The sequence below is a fragment of the Strix aluco genome, chromosome 5, assembly GCF_031877795.1.
Source record: "Strix aluco isolate bStrAlu1 chromosome 5, bStrAlu1.hap1, whole genome shotgun sequence".
NCBI lineage: Eukaryota > Metazoa > Chordata > Aves > Strigiformes > Strigidae > Strix > Strix aluco.
In genome coordinates this window covers 44,764,894-44,791,778 of record NC_133935.1, presented here as the reverse complement: position 1 = coordinate 44,791,778, position 26,885 = coordinate 44,764,894, and the positions used below count along the sequence as shown (strand labels likewise).

The 26,885-nt window shown below is 39.9% G+C and overlaps 1 protein-coding gene and 1 long non-coding RNA gene across 6 annotated transcripts in view; one reads left to right on the top strand and one right to left on the bottom strand.

The window, feature by feature from the left end:
* Positions 1-4,740: 4,740 nt before the first annotated feature.
* LOC141923802 (uncharacterized) lies at positions 4,741-22,881 on the bottom strand. The gene is made up of 4 exons (XR_012623404.1): positions 22,635-22,881; positions 20,686-20,856; positions 12,445-12,525; positions 4,741-5,939 (listed from the first exon to the last, which is right to left on the bottom strand). It is a non-coding gene; the product is annotated as an uncharacterized LOC141923802 (long non-coding RNA).
* Positions 22,882-23,230: 349 nt separating this feature from the next.
* SYT1 (synaptotagmin 1) overlaps positions 23,231-26,885 on the top strand; it is a 364,737-nt gene continuing 361,082 nt past the window's right edge. For 3 of the 5 annotated variants that reach the window (XM_074827161.1, XM_074827162.1, XM_074827156.1), the window contains exon 1: positions 23,232-23,524. The gene's annotated coding sequence lies outside the window, so the exon portion shown is untranslated. Of the gene's footprint in view, positions 23,525-25,001; positions 25,116-26,885 lie in introns of those variants that run through there. The other 2 variants (XM_074827158.1, XM_074827157.1) reach the window with 2 other exon arrangements.

Sequence of the window (26,885 nt, the reverse complement as noted above, 5' to 3'; positions counted from 1 at the left end):
ACAGTCAGTTGAAACTCTCTGTGCAGATAGTCTGAAGCCGTAAAAAAAAGATCTCATAGGTGTGCTAATTAAAGTGTCCTTTTCCAGATGAACAGTTTAGCATCTAGGAGACCTAAAGAGGAGGGTTCTATTGGTAAAATAGTTATAACATGTAAAGTTTTATAATGTGGAAATAAAAACAGGGAGTACATTTATACCTAGCCTAAGAATTCCATAGTAAATGTTAAAAATTAAGTACTGTTGGCATATGCTCCATCAATGCCCTTATTGCCTTGCCAAAATAGCTAACCAATCTTTTTCTTGTTCAGTCTGATCTGGTATGAGTGTTAGGTCTCAGTGCATATGTTACAGGCTTTATTGGCACTGTAAAGTTGGCAAGAGGATCCAGTCAGATTCATAAGCACTATCTTTCTGACTCCAGAGCATCTGTATACTGTGGGCAGACTGTTCAAAGAACATGTAAACTACTTATGCATCCAAACGGGAAGTAAGATCCATGCCAGTTTAGCATGTGGTTTGTGAAATGCAAATTAAAATAAAAGGTTGAAGATGGGCTTCTCATTCTGAAGTATTCCAGTGAATGCAAAGATATCTGAAAGACACCTCTTTGCCATTAGATCCAAACACTGCCATTATAGCAATCATTTTATCTAGTCCTAAAGGGTGCATGGAGCTCCATCTTTCTGGGAAGGCTGTTCTAGATCCTTGCCAGTCTATTCCTTGTCTGTTTGGCTTTTTATGAACAGAAAACTTTAGCCTATTACTGGTGCCACTCATTAAGTTATCAGAGAAAATCTGTGGCAGGTGCATTGGCCCAATGAAAGCAGAGCTTCTTGGCTGCTGAAGTGCAGTAGCTCCTGGCTGCCTTTGTTCTCAGGGCTTCGCGGTAATTGGGGCCTTTGGCCAATGGGAGCTGCTATTGGCTACAGGTCAGATTCGGCCTGGGTATAAATGGAGTCCCCTGGGGGAGCCGTTTTGAGCTTGTCCCCTGGAGCAGCATGCTGTGGTTGAGGAATCTCCCCTTGGGTCAGGATGCTGCCCAAGGAAACTCCTCGAGGTGCCTTGGGTTGGGATGCTGCCCTGAGCAGGTCCTCGAGGTTGAGAGCCCTCACTTAGCAGGTGAGTGATAAAGCGTTTTGGGTTGCAGTTAAACCCTAGGGAGTGGGGCTTTGTTCTGTGTTTTGGGTTGTCGTTAAACCCCATAGAGTTCTTTGCTATGCGTTTTGGGTTGCCATTAAACCCTAGAAAGTTGTTCTGTTCTCCTCTCACAGACATTCGAACCTGTAATTTACGGAGAGCTAGTTAACTGTGTTAATAATTTTTTTTTTATTTTATTTTTGGTGGTTGGTTGCTCATTTGGCAGCCTCCGTAACAAAATCAGACCCTTGGAAATACTGCTAATAAACTTCCTCCAGCCTACTGCTGTTCTTTATCACTACTCATGTCTATCTGACTTGGATAGGGCTTTTTATTCACTTTTAGCTTACCTTTCAATAGCTGGCCTCTCCAACTTCACTGATAATTTTACATTTGATTCAGTTATCCAGTGCTTCACATATCAATGCAGTTAAAATCTGTGTTGAATTAGTCTAGAAAATGCATTTTCAGAATACTCATTTTAGTAATTTCTTGTCATATTTCACCAATTTTCTTGTACCCCTAGTGTCTTAATGAGCTTTCTTTCACTATTTGTTCTAATATCTTATACGAAGACAAAATAGCAAGTTTGCACTTGCCTGAATCACATTTATTCTTTACTGAAAATATCACTACTATTTTTCTATTCTCCAAGCATATAGTAACACTTCTTACTGCGAAGATTTTTTAAAAATACACACTATCAAATTTGTAAGCTCATATGGCATTTCTCTCAAAATTGGTGGAATATATATCTATACCCATTTTCTTTGCGTTACCCTCTACCTTTGCCCTGTTAGTTTATATCACAGTCCTGTTTTGAAAAGTAAAAAAATTATTTGTGCTACCAAAGGCATCATGCCAAAGCTCTTATCTTCTTCCTACTGCATGGAACCCCAGGTATTTCTGTTCTCTTTTTACTTGTATTGCTGGAGAATCTTTTATTATTTTAACATATTTCTCAAATCCTTTCTTGTCCCTGCACTTTTTGACCTCTTAAACAAGTATTTCTTTGCTAATCAGTCCTTCTTCCTTTCTGAATATGCTTTCTGCTTGTTCTAAAGTGCCCTTTGTGAAGTAATCATCCAGACAGCAGATCTGTAGCCTGCAGGTTTTTTAACCCCTGTGTTGTTTGGAATATAAATTCTAGATAGTTTTACATCCATCGACTGGAAGGAATTTAAATCTTCCTTCACATGTGAGTCCTGGTGTCCTCAGCCTCATTATTAATATTGAGCGATTTCTTTGGTTTATCAAAGTTTATCCAAGTTTGTCCTTTTGAAAAAGAATACTTTTAATTTTTTCTTTATCTTTCCATGCATTTTTTCATCTAAAAAAGTTTGTTTTCATCTAAAGTTTTCCTTTAAAAAGTTTGTTTCTAAAGCCATAAATACATGTGATAAACAAGGGGTAAGGAAACACCAAATATTTCCTCAGAGGTGAGTTTAAATTAAAAATAAAATGAGCTCCACAGACAGCCATCTCAGAGAATCTGTGAGAAAAATTTAAAATAGCTTTTAACTCTTCAATGATGTTTAACTTCACTAGCTGATACTCATTAAAACATTATCTACCTACTCTTTGCTCTATAATCCAGGATGCATAGGTAAGTTATGAATTAATTGTTAATGAGTTAATTCTACAGAAATTAAAACAAAAAATTTTTTTTCCTACGGAAAAAAGGCCTCTATAAACTGCATGTAAAAGGCTACTGAAGTCTGATTCTTCACTGCTTTCCTTGGTGTAGCTGTTCAAAACAGATGTAAAGTATGAAACGAGCATGATAACATTCAGTATTCCCTTTGCGCTCTCTGCACAGTTGATCCCTAAAGACACAAGGATTTGGATGATTTGGGTTGTAGGAGATAGGGATGAGTTAAAAAGGTATCTTTTTCTCTGAGGAGAGTGAACATAAGGGAGAGCCTGTAAGTTAAAAACCAAAGACTTCTTTAGAGAGATTCGTGGTCGATAGCTGCCAAATAGTATCATATATATTCCACACTCATTTCTGGCAACTGGGTTCTAACTAATTCTATAAAGCAAAATGATAATGAAAATGGAAGGTTAAAAAAATCTTTATCAAACATCAGATAATCTGCTGCTTGAAGGAAAGGTCTATTACTGTGAGCATCAACCCTGCTTTCTCCCTGTTCTTTGCATCAGGAAAAAAACCCAGCCAGTGTCAGGCTAGCCGTGATCCATCTACCTTTGCAGTCCTCCTCCCATTCCCTTATGACCATGCCTGTTGTGCAGTACCAGAGCTGAAGGTAATCAGTTTAGCACATGAATAAGATTTGATTATTTTTGTTTTACATAGGCTATAAACCTGTCCAATCTGTTTTAAAAATCCTTTCAGTGTTCAATTCACTTAGCTTTCACTGAATTGAATTCTCTGTCTGAAACATATTAAGCAACTGGGGTTAGAACAGGGGAGTCATTTTTATTTTTCACTTCTAACTGCAAAGCTCTCTTTCTTTCTTGGAATAATTCTTCATTAGAAATATGAGGATTTGGTACAGAGTTTCCCCTCAGCATTGTCCCTGAGATTTTTAATCACGTACCAACCTAATATTACTTTAGTGGATTGTGTATGATATTATCCTTCTTTACAGTTTGGTAGTGGTCTCCTGCTGGCTGGCACTGGTGAATGGGTTACAGGCAGCAGCTGCTGGTTTGGCAGTCAGTTCTGTTTAAGGAGATGGTAACCGTAGGGCAATGCATGCCCAATAAAACAAGCTAAAATCAACAGGGGATCCCTAAACAAGAGCCTGCTATATTGAAAAAGAGGCAGTCTCTAAATAAACTCTAAGAGGTTTCTAGCAGCCAGGATGCAAGTGGAAGCTGTCTTCCTTTGGAAGTTTACATAATCATTTAATTTAATCCTTCCTGTGGTGTTTCCCAGCCACTGCTTTAGTTCTTTGATCATAATAAGCTAGGACAAATGTCAGGAAATATGAGTCTACAAAGTGATGTAAATCTTGTTCCCTATTGGAGATGTGACTATGAGCATTATCTTCATGATATTTTCTTTCTCCTGTATTTATTTCTGCTCTGGGTTTTGGGTTTTTTGGTGGTTTTTTTGTTGTGTTTTTTTTTTTCCCAGTCTGTGATGATAGAGAAAAGCAATGGCTTTCAAGCTAGAAAACAGTTATTTAGTATTCTGAACCTGGTTAAGAGAGTATTTTAGGTTGCATTTCAAGGTGAGGAAAAGTCATACTAAACTGGATATTATCTGTAAGATATGTTATAGTGTGGTATTCATAATAAGCTGTGGCTTTTGGCTTTCATATTATTTTGCACTTGCTTTGGCTCCATCATCGGCATGTGTGATGAGACCTACTTATATGTGTCTGTCTCATAGCAGTCAAACATTATCATTCAAATATGGCCATTTCTTGCTTTTCAGTAGCTTTATAACCTTATATATATGAATTAGATTGAATGAAAAAAAGTCTTGAAAATTATATTTATGTCAACAAATACACAGAAATTAGCATCAAATAAAACTTGAACATAAATACTTTTTTCATTCTTTCAAAATTTGCATTTACTAATTTAAAATCAAAAATAGGAAAGAGAAAGAAACTAGGAAGCATTCTATCACTATGGTAGCACATATTTTATATCCATTTCGCATTTCATGTGATTACATAGCACAGTTGAGGTCATTACACTAAAGGGAAAATAATGGTGGAATGTAGAAGACAGTGAACCAAAGAAGAAAATATTTTGTTACTGCTAACATTTTGGTGTCTATTAGGTAAGTTTTTCTTTTGTCAGTGAAGTCCTAGCTTGCTTTTAATTAATGCAGCATTGCTCTTTTTAATAACAGCATCCATTTAAGATATTGTTAATAACAACATCTATTTAATACATTAAGTATCTAGCATTAATTTAATGGAAGCATTCCAATGGCATCTGTTATATGTTCCCAGTTAAATTAGCATGATGGTCTTTTAATGGATGTTTTAATAGACATTATTAACCAGAATATTATAAAATTAAAACTGAACTCAGTGGGCTCTTCAAGTTCCTGTTCTAATATTCTATGAAGTCACTGATTCTGAAAAATAACAGCCTATATATTTTTAATTTAATTCAATGGCATTTGGTGAGAGCTAAAACATGAACACGCATTTCTATGGCAGGAGTACAGACAAATATTTACTGAATTAAGATGTGGCTAACCTAAAATCTATCTTACATTTTGATCCTGTGGGTCAAACTCTTTAAGAAGAGGTTCTTTATAAATATTTGTGTACAAAACCAGCCATGGTCATGTTTTTTCTTCCCTGCTGATGCATGTGATGTGTTGAATTTCCTGCTGAAGCCAGCTCTGAAAATAATTGGGAGCCGATTTCTTCAGAGAAAGAAACATTCTTTTTATAAGCTAGCATTCCCTATATTTTTAAAAAAACCCTCATTTTCTCTTGTTAGTTTGTGAAACTACACAGTGGGTGTGCATAGTAAGTCTCAATTCTGGCTGGGCTACTTCTACACCAGATTCAAACTGCAAAGTATTGCAAAACTCAATAGATCACAGATCTGCCTATTAAGCTCTTATTTTGGTCAGCAAACATTTAGGACATAGGCAACAGAAGATGAACTTTCTCCTTATTGATTTTCTAGTTGTGAGCCATATTCCTGAAAGTCCATATTTTATCCATGGAAAACATTATTGTTCGCATCAACGAAGAAGGTTGTTGGTCATCATCTTCTCATTTCAGCAGCAATTATGATTAATTCCCATTTTCTCTTCTGATCTTCTTCATTCTGATGTGGGAATGTGGGAGAGAAGACACCTGTCATACATTTAAAAACCTCAGATAAAAGTGGCTTGTATAACCAGTTAGCTGACATTTTGAATATGTCATTATCTCTTACATTTGGGTGGACCTTTTTCTGGAACTCTGTGAGTTTGAGTGCTATATAACCAACCCTCCACAAAGCATTGTATAACATCTCAGGGTTAGCTGAAAACTTTTCTTTTAACTAAATGACTTGAATCACCAGTATTTTCTCTGAAATCCTAATGGTCTTATTTGCATACAAATCTGTCATTTCACACAACAGACAAAGCTGGCAGACCTAATATGAATTTCCCATTGGACTTGCTTGAGAGTATGAATCCAGCCTTCACTGAAGAAGGACTAAGCAAATCCCTTCCCATCTCTCAGAAAGATTTGTCAGAAAGTGCAAATGAAAATCTCTATTTTTCACATAGCTCTCTTGCTACCTGTCTATATCCATCTGGCACGTTGTGATAAGGTCATGCCCATATGTGAATAAATGGTGTTTGCAGGCTGATCTGTGTGCTTTTAGAAAATGCATGCAATAAGTAAACAAGCAACAAAGCAATGAAGTTATAGCCTGGAAGTGGCAAAGCAAACATATACATCAAGAAGACAAAGGATTTTGTTGTGCTTTTTAAACAGTCAACCTTTTAAAGGTATGTCGTAAACTAATGTGCCTAAAATAATTCTTTGATAAGTGGGAGGAACATTTTTCCTATAACAGTGAACTTTACACTGCATTCTCTAATGTTGTGCAGAAAAGCTTTTGTTGAAAGAACCTGCCGGGAGGTTCTTTCAAGCAAAGAAGATGCTTTTATTTATAATCTCCAGAATTCCCAAAATGCAATGGGGTACAAACACACTTGAAAGCAGACTTTATAATAATATGGGAAAAAGATGCGAATGCCTGCTGTGCTGAGCTGGTTTGATTATACCGTAAAGCTCTTAAAAACTGAGTTTAACATGTCTTTTGAGAGAAAATGGAAAGTTAAAATAGGCCTTCATAATAGCCCTATATGAGATAGGAAGAAGCTGGTTACCACACGTGCAAGTTTGCCTGTGCTTTTTATTTTAGTTTGGATTAAAATAGCTCACACTTGTAAATCCAGGGAGAGAATGAAGTAAACACGAGTTCAATATTCCAAATAGATGACTAAATTCTAAATTTCCGTTTCCCAGCCTTTCTCCTTAAGAAAAGAAAAAACTGCTTCAGGTAAGTTCTGCTGCCCCTGTTATATGGGACAAGTCCCCCCTCTATTTTCCAGCCTTGAACCTGGGAATGGAGGGTGGGGCTGTGATTAGGGTAGGCGTCAAGGGGGAGTGGGGAGCCTGCATCTCCCCAGTTCCCTCTCCACGTTTTTTGGCTCCATCTCTGGGACCAGACAGAACATCTCTGCAGTGCCAGGGTGAGTGACGGCTCAGAGCTTCACGGAAGTGCCAGCTGGAGTATAAAAATCCTGTTTAGCAAGGCTTTTGATGTTATTCACTTACTAGAAAGGAATGGGTCTATTGAAACTGAAAGTCTGCTCCTGGAACTGCCACATGGCTTAGCACAGGCAGAGGAACATGGGGGGCCAGGTACAAGTGCCTCTTCTGCATAGCATGGAAGAAGCTGAATCCCTCCCATTCAAGATTTGTTTAAATGAAAAATGTTTGTTGCATAAGAGATGCTGACTTTTTGGCTTGCTGAGCAGGACACTTGCCTGAAATGCAGATGACCCAGATCCAATTTTCAGTTCCAATTCCAGTTCCAAATTGGATGGAACAGGGACTTGAACTTGCAGCCCTCAATCCCCAAGCGAGCGCGACTAACTTAAAACCTAGTAGCTAGAAGAGCTCCTGGGATTTTTTAATTTTAGTTTTGTTACAAGGATTCCAAATTGGAGCCCATAATTGCTTTCAGCTGTAGTTTCATTGAAACAAATATATTCCTATAGAATTTGATTTAAAACAGATCAGCATTTTCTGCCAACATCAATGAATCAAGAATATTTTGGGGAGCTATACGAGAGAAAGATTATTTAAAAGACAAATGGGAAGGGTAAAAGAAGAGAATGGCAGGGGATCAGAGAAAAAGGTAGCTAAGCCAAAATAAAGTACTATTTGGAAGGAAAACAAAAACTTGTCTTCTCTTTTAAAAATATCTCCAAAGCATTCCTGGTTGGATGTCTGTCCTGCTTACAGTTACAAGGCCATTCTGCTCATCAGTGACCACCAGATAAGAGAAGAAACTGTTTATTAATTCACTGAGTTATCAAAGTCAGTTTTGAATCCAGAAAGCCGCATTTATAGGCGGAAAACTGTCAGAGCCCAGTTTAGGATCAAGACGCTTGATGCTTATTTTAGCCAGCAAAGATTTCTCTTCTGCCTTTTTCCTCACCTTTTCCTTCTTACACTTTCTAAGTACAGTTTATTTATATAAGCACCCTTTTGCTTTCTATACTGCCTTCAGGTAGAGCAGGATTCTTTTTTATTGCACTGACATTGTTTTGTCCAGAAGTTTCAAAATCATCCACCAAGGAGACAAACGTCCTGCTTTGTTCCTTTGCGCGTATGTGCTGATGCGTTTGTTTTCCTAGGAGTAATGGAGTTAATCTTTTGAGCAAACCACCTGATTTGAGAGAAGAAATCAGCATTCCAGTAGTCTCCAAGCTAAAGAGGTTAAATTTGTTAACCATGAGGAAATATAATTCAGTTAGACCGAAGGAGGCCAATACTGAAAGATATTAGTTTTCTTCATCTCTCCCACTTTATTCAGACACAAAATAGTCTAAATGTCTAAACTTGCCTGTCTTCCAGCTCTGACATCTTATGGCTTTGGTGTCAAACTGGCTTCTTGTAAAGTCTGCAGGACTGGAGACATGTCCCGCTTCAACTGCAAATAGTGACATGATCTAAATAACCACTGCAGAACAAGCATGAGGGATTCTTGTATTACCAGGCAATGAGTTCATCTAGGCGATTGTTCATCTAGGTGATGAGTTCATCTAGGCAATGCAGTTCAACTCCCAGAAAACTTGTGGCAAAGTGAAATGATTGCATAGGAATCACAAAGGCCAAGAGGTTAAGAACCGTTATGGATATGTGCAAGCCCAAAGATATGAAAACACCTATGGTCTTGTCAACTGTTTTTCCCAGATCCTGTGCAGACTCCTTAGGAGTGTATGAATTCTAGACCAAATTAATATGATGATAACCTGAACAATTAGAGGCATAGGAGCAGGTCACTGAACCAGTAAAGAAAATCTTAAACCAGGAAAAGCTCTGCAGTTCTAAACCTCCAGAAAGCAGACACATTTACTGAGATGGAACAGAAAAGGTATAGAAGAAAATCTTATGTTAAAGCAGTTGACAGAAACATAAAAATGGGCCTTCTGGTGTGCAGCTGAGTTGGAAAATTTATCTCTTCATATAAAGCAATCCCATCAGTTCAGCATATGTCAGAATGTGTGGCATGTTCATGCCAAACTATTAAATTACACAAAGAAGCTGTTGCACCTAAGCAAATTCTGTGCACATTAGTGAGATGATGCTGTCATAGAGGATAAGGTGTCACCTGACAAGGTTTCCCAGGAAATTTCCAGAATATACATAGTTATCCTGATGATTATCAGATGAAATTCTCTTATTTGGTTTTAGACAGTGATTCAATCCGAGGTACCTGCTCTGTACTATTAGTTTTATCTGCACAGCAAAGTATTTCGGGAAGAGTGAAAGTTTTCTGACTGTTCAAGGAAGATGCTATTACTGCTACTATTTTCAACTAATCCTCTCTTTTCTTTAGAAGCTGCTGTAGCTTTTACTAAGGATCTCTGAATACTGGTTGTTCAGTGTTTACCTTAGAATAATGAGTATGACAGCAGGAAAAAGGTATTCTGTGTCTTTGGAGTGATCATATAAGGTCAAATGACTTTTTGTTCATCTTTCCTTTCTAATAATGACTTATTAATAGTTCAGTAAATGTAAATTCCTGCATACTGGCATTGTGACTGGATTGCAAAGGATTTGACAATCTTTAGTATTGCCAACTGCAACTATTCAAACAAAAGATATCAAACCCTAAATCCCAAAAGACTGTCTTGAAAATGAAATTTAAAAAAACACATGAATTTGTGGATCATACTTGCTCTTCTGTTATTTGACACTTGGGTGCTGTTTTTTTCAAGCTTTACTGCATAATGTTTTTAAGCTAGTCACAAATGTAAAGCAAGTAAAAAATAAATCTGAAATGTTCATGAAATCCTGAGGCTCAGAGTAGAGCTGGGAAGAATGCTCAATGTCAAGAGAAACTGAGTTGGCTGAAGAATTTTTATTTCCATTTGTTGTTTTACTATGGGTAAATGACAGTACCAATGCATACCATTTTTTTAAAACTGTGTATTTGAAATATAACAAATAAATGAAATGTGGTATATTAATTTTAATTTGGAATGTAGTTTAAACTGCATGACTCATGTCATGTTGCATAATTCCACATAACTTGTTTACAAAACAACTTATTTTCTGCAATAACAGTATGCATGTTTTGGGGGACAGTCATTATTAAACTGGCTTAAAATTTTGACTGTGAAAAAGAGAGCATCTGAATTCTGTAAATATATATCCAATTACCTAAACCCCAGCTACATTACATTCATTCTGTCATTTCTTCTTCTGATTTGAAAGAGAAAGATCTGCTTTAAAAGATAAGCAGACTGACTTTTAAACTACAAGGTATGAATTATTGAAAAACAAAAATGGTAGAAAAGAAGACTGAAATCATGGTGGAATCAGAGAGAGAGGGATATGCAGAACAAACAGCAGAAATATATGGATGCCAATGCAAAACAGTTATGCTAAACATGTTCTAGTGATATAATATGACTGGCATTTTAATAACAGAAAACATCTGAGAGTATATGAGCAGGATGTTATGTGGTTCTAGCCCAACCTAGGAGCTACTGACAGCTGCAAATTGGTTTTTAAAACTGCAGCTTTTCTGATTGATATTCATGTTATCTGTTACAGCAGATACCGATTGAGGAGGGCACAGCCCTGATGTGAATGTGATCTCTGTGCCTCTTACCCAAGACACTAGGTGATGGAGTGGGGTTAGACTTACTCTCCCAAGCCCAGAAGCAGCAGGATGGTGTATCACCTGAAGCCTTGTCTACACCCTACAAACCCAACCTTGACAAAACTGTGCTAGTCAGAGCACCCTGGCACAGACATAGGTACAGTATGGAAATGTGAATCTACAGTGTCTTCAGTGCCTTCCTCCACCTCCCTGCCATCTTGTATTTCCAGTACAGTTTCACTGGGAATCTGCCATTTTCTGATCAGCTTTTTCTTCAATTAATTAGAGATTAAGCATCAATGAGAACACTGTGGATCTCTATTCTTAGGTAAATTTGATCCTGTGTAAAACTGTGGCTCTGTTTCTCATTGCATGATGATCTTTCTCTAAGCATACATCTCCTCTGTGTTTGGAACACAGGTTCCAACTCTTCCTTAGTTTTAACAGCAAACTGGTTCTGCCAAGGTAACAGCCAACCTGAATCCTTAAGATGTGAAACAAGTGAAACCATTTTTAGAAACATAGAGCTTTTTGTTGCTACAAGCAGTGGTTTTGTGCCTATCTACATCTGAGCTTCTTTGGATTTTGAGAAAAAGCAGTAAATTTGCTTTTAAGCAAAATTTATTCTATTTTTAATATAAGCATTGGTCAAAGCTGAATGATGTGTTAACAGGTATCTGTCAAGGGGATACCAAAAAATATAAAGGTAATTTCTAAAAAGGAACCTGAGATTCAGCAGTTTCTGCGTAGCCATATAGGCTCACATTAAATTAGGCTGCTAGTATAGGATGTTCAGATGAAGGGCCAACATTCTTGGGGTCAATGCCATCAAGTGAATATATACAGAACCAAAAGCCAATTAAGGCATTTAACTAAAAGGTTTGAATTTGAGAAGTTAGGATAGTCAAAGATCAAACTAGCTTCACACTCTTAAATCAGTTCTAACTGAAGAAGTGTAGGTTCTATTAAACCTGCCTTGAGACCATTAAAATGTTCAAATGGTAAACAATAAGGACATGTTCCAAAACTGTCCGTCACCTTGTAAGCAATGGATTTTTGAGGAGTTTAGTAATGGAAAATTTAGGCTAAATAATGCAATCTGTATAGAGTGAGTCACATACAGGAAGCCTAGTTCAAATGTAATTTAAATACTACACACGGTGTTAGGGAAGGAAAGACAGAGGAAGACTTTAGAGAACTGGGAGTAAAATAATACAGTTAAATACAAAAAAGACATGAAAATGAAATTAAAAAATAAAAACACAACAAAAAGCCCTCTGTACTTCCACAGCCAAACATATCTCTCACATTATGAAGAACGAAAGCCAGAAAATATCTGAATTACTTTCATTTAAATGATAATACCCACATCTACATACTAATTAAAAATGGATATGGGTTCGGTTATGAAGAAGTGGAAAGAGAACTGGTCATAAGCATCCCCAGACTTCAGATTACCTGGGTTCTTTCACCAAGAACTCCATTTCACAAATTCTAAGTCACAGAAGTCCCAGATTCCCGTGATATCTGCAGAGAGATCTTGGTACACCATTATCAGCATAGTTGTGTGTCAGTGCAATTGATTAAATGATTCAAATCATGGAAACCTTCCCAGAAGTCTCTCACTCTTCTACTTTAAGACTATAACATTATACAATGCATTAGAGGCTGAAGGAACAGAGTAAAGAAAAGGTTTAATTACAGTTCCTGTGTATAACATTATAAATATTATGGCAAGGATAAAGAAGTCAAGATAAGACTTTTGAAATGAAAAAAAAATACTGATGAGAAAATCACCTTAGAAACAACATCCTGAGGCAGAAGATATTGATGATGAATAGCAATAATATTTGATCTCAGATAGTTCCAGCAAGAGTTGCAGAGATTATGTTCATCATGGTATTACTCACTTCTCTGGGGCTTATTAGGAGAATTCTAATTCAGGCGACTCTCCAACTATGGCTCAAGTGGTATGATCTGAAGGCAAAGATTACTCTGCCGTACCTCCTATCATGGAAGAATGCATCTGATATATATTTTTAACTAGAATAATATACAAAATTTTATAGAGGAAAAGTACTATAGAAGGAACTGTTACTGAAAGTGTATTAAAAATGTAGTTCTAGAAAGTGAAAGACTCTTGCATTTTTAAGGTTGCTACAGGGTATTCCAGCAACCCCTTGAAGTTAAAAAGAACAATTTTGGAAAGAGCCTTTTTCACCAACCCCAATTCCAAAACAAACTTTAAACCCACAGTATGTTCTCCATGCCAAGAGAAGAGTCTCTCCATTGCTATACTAGCTTTACTACTAGCTTTACTACTGCTATACTAGCCTTACCATTTAATTTACTTTATATTATACTGCTATAGTATATATAATTTATACTATACTTTTATTGTTATACTAGCTTTGCTACTTTATTGACGATTTTATTTTGCTTTATACACTATTTTTGTTTTCTTTTACAAAATATACTATTTTTTTCACTTTTATATTAATCTGCTACTTTATTTTTACTACTGCTATACTAGCTTTACTAGTGTATACTAGCTTTACTACTACTATACTAGCTTTTCTACTGCTGTAGTAGACATACCAGACAGCATAGAGATCATAACACTTCATTGTAGAAAATATAGGTGCCATCCTGCCATCTCAGTATGAAACTGTACATGACAGCTTGGAAAGGATGTTTCCAATGTATGATGAGAAGGTAGAAAGAGTAAGCAAGGAAAAGGTGCTAAGATATCTACAGCAAGGCTGGATTATATGAATGAACATGAAAAGCCTAAGTATAAATGTAGATGTACATCAAGAGTTGCAGATACATACTATATATTCTTTGCAAAGGTACTAAGTCTGTACTGTCTTTGGAAGCAGCACCTTGATGCACACTGACGTTCCCATCCGAGGTGCGTCCGCCAGTTACATCCACATTGCTGCAATCAAGGCACATTGTATCCCACATTGGTTTCCCCTCATTACAAAACCTTAGTAGTTATAGATCATTGTAGACCATTATTTTGCATTTATTGACACTCAATAGATGTTTCAAACACATGCTGTAATTGTCCCAAATACAGGGGTGCTTTCTGCTTCCCAAAGCCCACAGTGCATCACAGGCAATCTGAATCTCCTGTGCAGACATCCTGCCTCTAAGTGGTCATTCATTTCCACTCCTCCACCAGGTGAACCAGGACAGAATCTGTTAAGCAAGTCCTAACCTCCTATCAGGGTAGACTGGGCCATAGCTACATCTGAGTGCAGTCTAGCCTTTGCTGTCTGGAAACTTTGAACAAATTAAATTAATTCCAGCTAGTGGAACAACATCCTCTCCAAGCCTGGAACAGCTGAAAGCAGGTTTTCAGGATGACAGTGAATTTCAGGACAAGAATAATCACATTTGCCCAGTGTTTGGCATACTCCTCTGAAGCTCCTGATCTAAGAAGGAAGTCATTACCCCTTCCACCTTAGTCATTCTCGATCATTAGTTTGAGCTAAGAGAATCTTCTGTCAAGATCATAGAGCTGCACACAGACCTCTGGTATGTCATCTATAACTGAATGGTTTCAGAGGAATCCCTATACTCCTCAAACGTCAGGCATTACACAGCTTTCCCAACTTTTCAGAGCCATAAATGGTGTTCATATAACCAGCTGATCACCAGCCTAGGAGATACAGTTCTATAACAGGAGGGATGGTTGTGGCCCCTCAGTTGACTCATGGCCTCCCTGACACCAATTTCATGAAGCAGGTGTGGGAAGCTTCCCCAGTTTTGGTTGGTTCTCATCAAGGACAGGCATATACATGCACAGCCTTTCAGTTCTTCAATTTATAGCTGTGACTCTGAACCATGAACATGAATCAGCTGTCAGTTGTTGCAGCAAAGAAGACCAACTACATCTTTGGCTATATCAGCAAAAAAAAAAAAGTCAAGGGAAGAAATCTTTCCTTTCTGTTCAGTACTTGTAAGACCATATCCAGAGTGTTATGTCAGTTTTGGGCACTGCAGTATAAGGAAGAGACTGACATCCTAGAGTGTGGCCAGTGGAGGGCCACCTAGATGGTTACGGAACCTTCATCCTTCAAGACACTCGGAATTTGACTGAACAAAGCCCTGAGGAACCTGTTCTCTCTGGGTCTGCTTTGAGCTTGTGGTTGGAGCAGATGACCCCTAAAGGTCTCTTCCAACTGAAGTTATTTTATAAATACATGACTACATGTTATTAGCATCATCAAACCTTCATGTCTATGAAGTTTAGCACCTGAATGTATCAAATCTTTTTTCTCACATAGCTCTCTAACCAGCACCAGAAATAGGAACAGAAACTCAAGTGGATTCTCTGTATACTACAAATACAGCTCTTTGTAGTTTGTCAGTGAGGGTTAGAGGTCCTTCCATAAGGGTACATAGATTGCTGGGATCTTTTGGAGGACTATAAGCTGGTCAGATGTGGTATGATAGCATCCATAGTGAAGATAGCCAAAACATGCCAAAAGCATCAGCTAGTCTCTGTACTCATGCTGTGAGATGCCTTTTCTAGGACAGTCCCTGCATGTGTTCACCAGCATACAGGCAGTACAGAAAGTCAGTGGACTATGAGTCGGTGGCAAAAACTGGGAGTGCAAAGCCACAACAGTATTGAAATATCCACAATATGTTTGGTCAGAACATTTCTCATGTTCTGATCATCACTAGAGGGTTGGCGTGGTTTTTCAGGGCAGGTCTGCTGACAGCAGCACAAGGTTGCCCAGTTCCAGACACAGGTGAATCTACTGCCATTGTGACTCCCGCAATCTGCAGCACAGACTGCAGAGTAGAATGTGTCACAGTAAATGAGACATTAGATTGTAATTAAACTGGCAATTAAACTGTAAATAACTTCAGCAAATAACCTTTTTTCCTCAAAGAAAACTGTCAAGGTTTCTTTAGAAGAAGTGACTGCAGGAAAAATCAAACAAGTTCTATTCAAATTAGAGTACAAGTGAAGGCAAACTAATATAAATCTTTTGGAAGAAGTCAAACATAGACATTTTTATGAACCCCTGTAAAACAAAAATGGCATGACCAGCTTCCTTAAAAAAAAAATCTATTTGGTCAGAGATAAAGCTTAATAACTTTCAGAGAGAAAGCCAATCTGAAGTTAATAAAAAACCTTAGCATTGAACAGGCCTTTTTAAACTTAGGAGGAATGACTGTTGTTCTAATAAATCCCTGAGGTTATTCTGCAGATACTTTAGTATTTATGAAGGAATAATGATGATAATGCCTTTCTGTGATTAGGGTGGGGGGGGGGGGGAAGTGTGGGTCATAGATTCCAGCAGAAAGAAGAAAGTTAAGGCATGAACTAGTCCACTGTAAATCTCAGAGTAACTTAATCTAGGCTCTCATCTTTAGAAAGAACATTTTAATTTAGAGTTCCAACATCAAAGACCATATGAAATCACCATTTCTTTGAAAATCCACATTTAAGGACAAGAAGACATTGGCCAAAATCCTTAAACTAATTAGTACTGAACACTCCTCTGGGCTGAACTTTTCCCTAGGATCAAATTACTGAGCTTAAATTAGCAAGCTCTTAGTCGGATTTCAGTGCGGGCAAGGATGAGCTTCGAGTGATGAGAATCTTTATACTTTATTATCTCCATCCTCAATTGCTTTTTAGTCTGGTTTTATTCTTTTTTTTTTTAAATTTTTTTCTTCTAGCCATTAAATAACATTCCTGACTAGCTACTTCTGTTCACATACAAACAAGAATTAAAAACAAACCAACAACTTAGTGAGTTTTCCATTCCTCAGCAGGGAACAATCTATTACTGTACTTCATCATCAGTCATAACTGTGATTACAGACTTTACCTCCATCCCTAACAGAAAAGGACCAATCCTGATTCTTGCAGAAACAGGTCTAATGTCACGGCTGAAGAGGATGATTGTGAATGTCCAGATAATTTCTCGCTTAGGATTGGCAATGTTATCACAAAACATATTCCCAGATGGACAGGAAGGAATGAGAAGAAGGAAGGCAAGAGGACTGGCAACCGAAGGAGTCAAAAGCAAAAATCTAGGAAGGTGATAGGGGATTCTCATTCACAGATTTATGAGCAGCTAGGGAATATGATCCTGCCCCAGACTAAGAACTATTGAGTAAGGAAGAAACTATGTCCCCAGTGTGCAACTGGAGTCTCTGTTCCCTTAAAACTTCATATTTAAACTCAGGGCTTGAATTAAAATTATGCATTGCTACATTAACTTCTTTAGGTCTCTCAGATAGCTTGATTTATAGAAGATACCAGTCATGGAAACTGTGCTTTTAAGACAGCAGGTCTTACTACAGACTTATATCTGTGAACTGTGAGGAGAATTAGGTTCACTGGGTAGGACTTATTTTTTCTTTGCTTAAGTTTTTAAAAAACAAGAAAGGCCTTTTTTACATTAACATATTGTAATGATTAAAAATTCAGCTTTGACTTGGATAAATATCTATCAAGGTTTGCAGAACAGACATTACACCATTGACCTTATCACCTTAACAAGACTGTTACAGTCAGAGAGCTCTATTCCCTTCTTATAGTCATGTAATCTGAAGGCTATAGCATATGCTATAGAAAAAGCAAAGCAGGAAACAAAACAAGCCTTTTAGTTTGCAAACAAAACGGTGCTGCTGACAGAACTGCCAGAGGTAACTTATCATATTGCATACTGGCTAAAACATAGCTGTGACGAAATCAAAATTAAAAAATCTTTTCTCCTAATTATATTAATGATATGTAATTTCCAGTTCATTTAGCCACGTATTTTGCAAGCTTTTAAGCCCAACAGTAGTCTAAACATCAGAATTGTACAGTGACTGCATTTCTGTAAGAGAAGTAAATACATTTTTAAAAAAGGACAGAAAATATTATGAAATGGTGACTACTGTAAAAAAAATCCTGACACTCCTATGGTTTGGCATTTTAAATATAAATACCAGGGTAATTTCACTGTGCCTTTGAATGAAATGATCGTGTGAGCTAAATAAAAATAAACTCCCTTTAGAATTATTTATAAGGCTACTGATATTCAAAAGTATTTTCTGAAATTTAAAATACATTAACTACTTTTTTACCTGAGTAACTCCATCCCATTTTTTTCATCACAGGGATGTTCTTGGCCTACTCTGCATAGTTAGATGGTAGAACTTGCCAATCTTCATGGCTGGGCTGGCTTTCTGAGGGATCTTTGTTATATGTCTGCTTCACGGTGAAGGTTTTGTGGAGATCTCAAACTAGAGACATGAAATTCAGGAAGCCTGGAGCCATAAGGTTTTACCTAACACTTCAGTGCTATATTCTAATACATATGTTATTCGCCCTCACTCCACTCTCAGGTTAGTGTAAATATAAGCATATTTTGCACTTAACAAGCAATTCATTCAAGTCTCTCCAGAGTTATCCCTATTTTATATTGGAGACAATGGAATGTCTTCTCTTATGCACCTTGCGACAATCATGCATATTCATTTGAAAAGTCCTTGTTTAAGTCTCGTCCCTGTTCTCAGAGGTAACACTGACTGCCATTACACAGCTCTTCCTTGCACTTTGTGAAGGTCAGCTCCACAAAATTAAGTTAGAAATCTCACTTCCCATTCTTTTTTATTACACAGTCATCCATATGATGCATATGCTCACCAGTGATTAGAAATTTTACATGGGGGAAGCCATAATGTCTAACACCAGAAGGTAAGATTGGAGACTGATAATATCTGGGCAGTCTGGAAGCTAACAGTTCAGTAGCTTGTCATTTTATATAGTAGATCCCTCCTGAAAAGAAAGCCAGGACTTCAGTCCAGTTTGTCTTACCCTCACTGAAAACACATTTTTTCTGGAGTCCACCCTGAGCACCGCTTTAGTGAAAACTGATGTTCAAAGTGGGGAGGAAGATTAGGGATGCAGATTTGTCAACCCAAAAGAGAATCCCTGAACTAGGGGCACCATCTACAGGGGAACAGACTGATGCTGACTCAGATGTGTCCTTGCATTACACAGCTGCCATCTGCGCAAAGTATATGCAGGTTGGTTTGACTACACTTGAACACTCCCTCGTGAAAGAGTATTTCCCTTTTCATTTATGCTGCAACAGTGTCTAGGAGCTCTGGGCACAGAACAGGAGCTCTCTGTGTTAGCTGCTACACAAATGCAGATTAAAAGAGACCATCTCTGCCTAAACTTAGAATCAGCAGCAGATGTGTACAGATCAAACAGAAGAAAACAATGAAATCAAATGACACACTGAGACAAACATCAGTCAGTGGACTAACAAGTTCTTTGATTTTACCCTTTGATTTTTAGCTAGAATTAAAACCAAAACAAAATCCCAACACTTGTTCTCCACTGCCTCTATCCAACTCACAATCTCACACATTGCTCCAAAAATCATCTTCAAAGACTTCATGTGATGCTTTTGTCAGTTGTGTACAGCTGAATAGTTACTCCGGTATTTATTCATTTTACTGAAGGTTAATTCTCACTTTTGAGACTTAGCTTTCTCACTTTGCTTACATATCTTTCATCTTCTGATGCAGATTTGGCTTCCTGGCTAGGAATGTGCCTTCTAAATACATCATCATCACCTGGTATATATTATGGAAACTTCACTGAAACCAAGGGTGGGACAACAGGGCACTAAAATGGGATTCCAAGATTTTAATTTTCAGCTGTGCACACCAGCCCTTGGATTCCCAGTCAACTGGGAAAAAAACAGTCGAGAGCGGAAATTTCATTTGCTCGAAGAAGTTTCCAAAATGTGTGCTTGAACTCATGCAATCGGAACTTCATTTGAAAAGCTGTCCTGTTTCCCTAAGCAAAAGCCAATTCCTTTATCTTCAGGCATATAAACTACTCTCAAAGTGAATAACTTGAGGATAGAAAAGACCAAAATGAAGGAAAAATAGGGAGTAAAATAACATGACAATGAAGAATAAAGTAAAAGCAACTTTCTGTTAAAAATGGGTACCTGTGATCTTGTGCAACACAAGGGCAGTGAATAATTTCATCATGACAGTCACAGTTCAATCCCTGTTAGTTTACCATTCTGTACTCTGCCTGGTAAGTAAAATAACATGCCACCATTATCATTTACTCATTCACCTGCCACTGATTTGCCCTCATGATTTACCTGACTTCCCATCTGGTACATCTAATGGTGGCAGTTGTGATGCTTGGTCACACAAAGGCTGATGTACAAAAGAAAACCAATGGCAGCTCGGGCCCAAAGCCAGAGCCCTGACTGCTGTTTTTTATGTGCTACGACTGCTGTTGCTCCTGAATTTGCCTCAGTTCAGTGACTGTCATTGAGTATCTGCTCTTTATATGCCATAAAACTTTCCAGGTCAGCCCTGAGAATATTTTGGTTTCATTGGCTTTGGCCCAGGCTTTCCCCTTCTTTATGGAGCAAGCAGGAGTCTTTTACTTTCAAAACCTAGTTTTTATGGCTCATATTGCTTTCTAATCTTGAGGTTTTATCTTGAAGCTATAGTATACAGAGAGTAAAAACCAAAAATGGCAAAGACAAACATTGCACCATTTCTGGTCTTGCTTTTTTATTCAGATTCTTCCCAGATGCTCCTGTACCTCTGCTCAGTCAAAGTCTAAATTAAAAGCAAAGGATATGAAGAATATAACAGAGTCTAGTTCTTCACTTGTACGTAGCAGGATACCTGATGGAACTTCTGAATGGTAGACACTGTTTATAATTCTCTTTTGACGCACTAATGCACATTAAAAAACAAACCAAAATAGTTCTCGGGTTTAGAATGTCATTTCTTCTGGCTTTGCACATTTCTTCTTTATTTCTCATGATAGGGCACCTTCTTCTTCCCTGAACACAACTGTGGAAGACATAACAATAATAATAATAATAAATGCAATGATCTATTTCAGATCAAAATTGTGAGTTTAGTGGCTAGCATTTGGCTAGCACCCCAAGCATTCATCAAATGGCTCCTGAGCTCTTCTAGAACATCCTTGTCCATTCAGGACATGTATGTCATCCCTCACGTTTAACAGCTTCCTTTGGTTTAATTAACTACCATGACTGGACAGTAATTACCCATCTCCTTGTGGATGCAGTAGTGAAATAAAATTTGCTCATAGGACTGGAGACCTCTTTCTGTATGAATAAGCTTTTGGGCCTGAAAGGAACTGAAAAGGAAGCGAAGCAAGCACGTGCACTAGAAGGAATGAAGCTTTTGCAAAATTTTTCCATTGCAAACTACTAAGTTTAGAAAAGATTAGGTGAAATCTCTCCCACCACCCTCCCAGCCTCTACCAGACCTGTCCTTAAATTTTTTTTAAATCTAGCAGAATAACTAAGTATGGACTAGCACAGTCAGGGAGCGAGAAAGTGATGGTATACTCTTCAAGGCTACTGCTAGACAGCATTTCTGTTCCTTACTGCCAATACACTAAGAGAGAGCAGTTGGGCTTAAATGATGATTCTTGTCTTTACTCAAACACTAAGACAGGGTATGATGTGTCATGCCTTGTGAATGCCAGACTCCCACAGACTTCTGGCTGTGTGGCTGTTGGGAACACAGCATCCAGTCCTCATAATTATTAGCATTGAAATGTGTGGGCTTTTTAACTGACCAGGTAAATGATCCTAGAGAAAATAGTCCTTGGTATCTATTGTATTGGGAGAGAGAAAACAGCCACGTTTTTAAATCATACAGGGTAATCTGGGCACAGATGATCACTTTGCATATTCAGTTTAAATTATGGTGGCTCCTCCTTTCCAGCAAGAGCAGATATTTGCTTTCCTTCTCCCTTTTCCCTCACGTGACCTAATGTGCCCATACAAGAAAAACTTATATTGTGACTAACAGACCTAAGAACACATGTCTAGCAACGATGCAATCAGAAAATGTTATTTGAACTGAACTGGAAAAGGGCTGTGATTTTGAGAGGCAAATACACCGTGGAAGTATGGGTGGGCAGGATGACTTTCTGTTGAAGGCATAGCAAGTCACTTCTGAGATGTGCCTGGGAGCTTCTTGACTTTCTCAGTTACCTGCTAACGATAGCATAGGGACTCCTCTCTTTGTCAACATCTGTTATTTATCATATTAAGGTGTAATTTAGGTAACTCACTCTCGCATACTGTGTGAAACCAACTAAATGGTTGTGGAATACATTAAGTTTTCTTACAATAAGTGTAATTCAGTAGGATCCTGTACTACTGTGCATCAAGCATGGGCTAGAACCTGTACGCTTGGTACCCTGTGACCAATTAAAGGTTATGGGAGACTCTTACATAAACACCACACTATTATTTTTACAATTTTGAAGATAAAAATGTTTTCCTCCTGTGCCTTTGAGGGTAGAGATACAACGATAATATATGCTGAGGAACAAAGAACTTCAGTCCGTTGTGTTTTTAAAAGCTAAGCTTACATCTAAATCTATTTCCATTTCCCTCTGGAACTCGAGCAGCTTTTTATGTTATATTAAACATTAGACAAATAGGGTAGATCTAATTAAAAGTTGAAGAAATGTGCTTCTCTTAATTGAATTTGTTACAGTTACATTTTGCAGAGCAATGTTAATCAAAGCTCCAGTTCACAGCGGATGGATCGAGGGAATTAAGTTAACCCTTGCATGTCCTTACCTGAACACGAGATACGGTCTGCTCTCGCCTAAGTCACGGACGCCCGTTACGACTCACCGCTCAGTCGCGACAGCCCGGGGCTGCCCACGGGCCCGCCGCTGCAGGAGGGCCGCCCCCCGCCAGCTCCCTAAGAGTACCGCGTACCGGGGGGCAGGGGCAGCGCCTGGCGGGGGTCGCCGCCGCCGCCGCCTCCGCTCCCCACTGCCCCGGGGCCAGCGCCGCACCGCGCCCCGCCCGCGGCGCCCCGGTCACCCGACGGCCGCTGGGTCTGTAGCACAGCGCCTCATGCCGCTGGGCGGCCCCGGCCCCGGCCCCGGCCCCGGCCCCAGCCCCGGCCGCCATGCGCGGGGATGCCCTCCTCGCCGCCGCCGCTCTCCTCCTCCTCCTCCCGCTCCCTCCCCCTGCCGCTGCCCGGCCCCGCCCGACGGGGCGGACAGGGACCGCGCGGCCGCGGGATGGGCGAGGCCGGCGCGGCGGCTCCACCCATGCTGGGCGCCAGGCGATTGGCTGCCGGAGCCCGTCTCCCCGCCCCTCAGCCAATGAGGGCGGCGGGCCGGGGGTGATGGGCTGCCTCTCGCGGGAGGGATTCCTGGAGACGCTGCAGTGTGGCGGCGCTCCTGGCGCCGCGCAGCCCCCGTGCCGCCTCCGCCGCCCGCCTCGCCGCGCCTTGCCCTGCCCGCCGGCGGCTGCCGCTGAAACTTACCGCCCGGCGCGCCGCCGGCCCGCCGAGCGCAGGGGGCCGGGGCAGCCTGCCTGGCCGTGCGCGGGGGCGCTCCGCCGCGCACCCCGCCGTGCACCACAGCCTCGCCCCGGGAGGGGCGCGGGCGCGCGTGGTGCCGCCGCGGGGGGAGGCTGAAGGACGAACCGGCTGCGCCCGCCCCGGTTGCCAGGTAAGGCGGCGCTCCGGGGCCGCCCGCCGCCGCGCCCGGGCGGTGTAGCCTCGGGCGGGGGGCGGGGGGGGGGGGGGGGGGGGGCTCGGCTCACCGGGCGGGGGGAGAGCACATGCTCCGGGGGCGGCTGGTGGCGCCGCCTGCCCGGCGGCTCTGCCCGCAGATGCGGGGGGGCGGGGGCCCGCCCCCGGGGCGCTCCCGGCGCGGGGGGGCGGTTACGGCGAGGGGGGGCGGCTCAGACAAAGGGGGCGCCCACGCCCCCCGCTGCCGCGGTGCTTCGCCGTCGCCCCCCGCCCTGGCCGCGGGAGCGGGGCGCCGTCCGCCCTCCCGCGATCGCTCCTCGCCTCTGCCTGGAGCCGGCGCCGAGGCGGCCGCCGGGCCAACTTGTTTCTCCCGGTTTCACCTGGCTGCCGCCGCCGCGGTGCCCCCGCCCGCGGCGGGGCGGTGTGTCCCGGCGGTGGGGCACGGCGGTGTGCTGCCCTGGCCCCCCGGCGCTGGCCCGCCCGCCAGCATCTCAGCATTTGTGTATCATTTATAAAGAGCCTTTCCTCCATTACTTAGCGAGACTATCAAGCTAATGTATTTTCTTTCCATGCAATTTCATTTTGTGTCCTCGGACATTATTTCCTTCATCTTACTTAATACCGCTTGTCTTGCTTTGATTTCGGGTGTGTTACGGTGTGGTTCGTATGTGCACACCGTATGGGTAGGGGATCAGCGCTCCGTTTAAAAGTTAATTTTGCCTATCAAACTCTACCAGGTAGAGTAGTGAGAAAGCGGCAAAGAACGTTAATATTTCTTTTGTTTCCAGTCTTCTGGAATAAAGATATCAAACGACTACCAGCTTCTGGTCATCAGTATAGTAAGTAAATGAAATGTAGTCATTGGAATGAGCCTTTATGGCACTTTCAACAATATGTAATTCAATCATCTCTGATACAAGCTGCCTTTTGCTATTATTCATCAGACCCAGCTGAGTGATTTCTGTCAGATGGGAAGTGGTAGAGAGAAATCTCTAGGTAAATGTAACTGAACAGCTTTCCAAGTGGAGTCCTAAATGAGCACAGAAAAGCACTTGGCTACAATCTCGAGACAGATGTTAGCATCCAAATAAATAATTTCTTTTGATTGTCTGGGGGATGTCAAAGTCTTATTTTCTGTATTTAATAGCCATTTGCAGGTGAAGAAGGAGCTCTGTGTTTATTACCTTGTGAACTCAATGCAGATTGCTATAGTGCAATAATATTTCACTGTCTCTGAAATAATATTTTCTGTACAAAGGTCAGTAGAGTAATTTTAGATAAACATACATGTTGTAGACCACAACTAGACTACTAATCAGCAACAGCGATATTGATCCTCTGAGCAGCTATGCAGTGTGCCATCCGTGTTGCGTGTTAATCTATTACGCGCTGTTTAAACTGCTTTGTTGTCCGAGAGAGTTACTTCATCCTAAGAAACGGAAGATGATAGTTGTGGACCCAAGGGGAGACTCTCTTCCTTGTGGGTTGACATCTAGAGTTACGGATGAGCAAATGGTTTAGGAGTGACCCTGAAAAGAGAAGGGGGAGCTTTTTGGGTACAAGGACAGGTAAGCAGCAAACTAATTTGCTTCGAGAGGTTATGAAATAACATCTCCTGCCATGCTGAAATAAACCTGCTCAGGAAAAGTGTAAGGAGATTCCACGTGTGTCTAGAATAGTATTTTCTTGTCTCTCTTGGAAACAAATGACCTGATTTTACGTCTTAAGTGTCAAATATGTATTTTTTTTTTCTTACAAGCTTTTTGGAATTGTAGTTCTGTTAGTAGTGTCTGAGGGGAATATGCTTTAATGTGGTCTATTACTTGGCTTGTGGTATAGTTGCTCAAAATTTGCATGCATGCAATTCATAAATTGAAACTATATAGCTTAAAAACATAGTGTAGGCAGTTTGAGTGAGAAAAGATAATTTAAAAAAGAACCACAGGGCAGAAGATAATGACATACTGTAGGAAATAATCATACTCCTGCACTTGCAAAAGCATGAAATGTTCCAGTGTAGCCATTTCATACCAAGCCCAATTTTCCTTCACATTAAGAGTGCCTAAGTGAGCCTTATTAATGTTTGATGCAAAAGATGCTAAATCCATTTTAAGGATTGGTACTGGAATTTAAAGAGGTAGCTCACAGCCTAACAGTGCAGTTCTAACACTTCCGCAGAAGAAATGTGAAAAATAATAATTTAACACATATGCCATAGCAGCGCAAGTGGGATATAGCCTTCTCTGTAACATTGATGGGTGAGAAGCCCTTTAAAACTGTAGATACAAAACAGTGTTTGATTTAACAATCTGAAATGTTCTCTTACTTTAATCATAACTTAAATCAGATATAAGAGCCCATAAGATGTTCAGTGTTGGTTAGCGTGGTATTTGAGAAGGTGTGAGATAAGGGAAGGTTCTGTTTGTCAGAAACCTAGGGAAAAAAAAATCTATACTTTTCCAGCTAGCATAGAGAGACTGGAAACATAAAATCCATTTTTATGGTCTTTTGGCAGAATTGGCTGTAATAAGTAAAAAGAAGGAGCAGCTTAGTGTCTTGGCAGAAGTTTTTAAGCCACTCAGCTGTACAGAACTCAGCTAATTGATGTTTCCTGACATGAAAATGAAGCTCTTACTTAGTATATCACAGTCTTGTCTTGTCCATTCAGCAGACTGATTACACTTTTAAAGATACATATGATTGTGTGTGGTTTTATATTTATATACCCATTTAAACACACAGAAATTCTTACTGGGAACTGTGTTCTGAATAAAGAGTGCTTGCTACCTCATATTACCTGCTGTGGAAAAGACATCGAAGTTTGTAGTAGAATTGAAAAGGACAAGAAAATTTTTCTGCATATCCAGAAGAAAAGCATGGAGGAATTATTATGCATGGATACCATGATCTCCTTCCCTCTGCTGGTGAAGCCCATATAAATGTGCAGCTTCACAAAGGGACATACTTCGTTGTTTGATTTACTTTGATTCTCTATAGAATGTTTGTTTTAAACATTACTGGGTATCTAGGAAGAAGCTTAATTAGAAATACACATAAGGGAGACTTGTTAGCCAAGTATGAATTTTCGTTTACTGCTGACATTTATGAAGGATACTTGAGGTTAAAATAAAATCATTTGCCAGACTGAATAAACAAAGCATTATGTTAACAAATATTTTCAGGATCGTTATGTACAAATGTTGTCTTTGCTAGAGTAGGCTTTACACCTTCCTAATACACCCCAGTAAGAGGGGGGATTAGGAAATGCTGGTTATACTGTTATACCTTTTACAGAAATACCAGATACCAAAGTAAAATGCATTAGGAGGACAACTGAC